General features: G+C 33.8%; 1 protein-coding gene across 1 annotated transcript in view; it reads right to left on the reverse strand.

The window, feature by feature from the left end:
* The window catches only part of LOC119590371 (cystinosin-like), a 9,763-nt gene that overhangs the window by 5,037 nt on the left and 4,164 nt on the right, over positions 1–562 (reverse strand). The gene's annotated exons all lie outside the window — the stretch shown is intronic.

Raw genomic sequence — 562 nt, forward strand, 5'->3', positions numbered from 1 at the left:
CCTTTACCCTCACTTCCATCTTTATCTTTATTACCATTACTACTGCTTTGCTTGAATTAAAATCACGACAATGGAAACAAAACTAAATGAAAGGCTATGTATCACATGTGACTTATCTACTAGACTTGCATCTTTCGGAAGTCTTAAAAAAAAATTATGCATCCATTCCACATTATTTTCAGAGATATACGTATGCAACAAGAATCGTTAGGACTCCAACGTTGCATCCATGGCTCGCTCTTCCACGCTGACCACTTTAATTCCAGTGTTAAGCAAACTCGACCATAATAACGTTTCTCTTTTTATGCTATTGTGATATTTAGATGCTTATAGATGCTTACTCATTTTCTTTATGAATGGAACGGCCGTTTTGATAATTTATTGCACGATTATTTGTCAGATATTTAGTCAGAAATATTATGAAAATCGACGGGGGATATTTTTTAGATAGATCGACAATCGACATGAATGTATATTTATCCGAAATAACCTTTTTTTCATACTGTGTCATTTTTGCTGCTTGGATATTGAATCCAACACTGCCGATAGTAATTCAAATACT

The sequence above is a fragment of the Penaeus monodon genome, chromosome 27, assembly GCF_015228065.2.
Source record: "Penaeus monodon isolate SGIC_2016 chromosome 27, NSTDA_Pmon_1, whole genome shotgun sequence".
NCBI classification, from domain to species: domain Eukaryota; kingdom Metazoa; phylum Arthropoda; class Malacostraca; order Decapoda; family Penaeidae; genus Penaeus; species Penaeus monodon.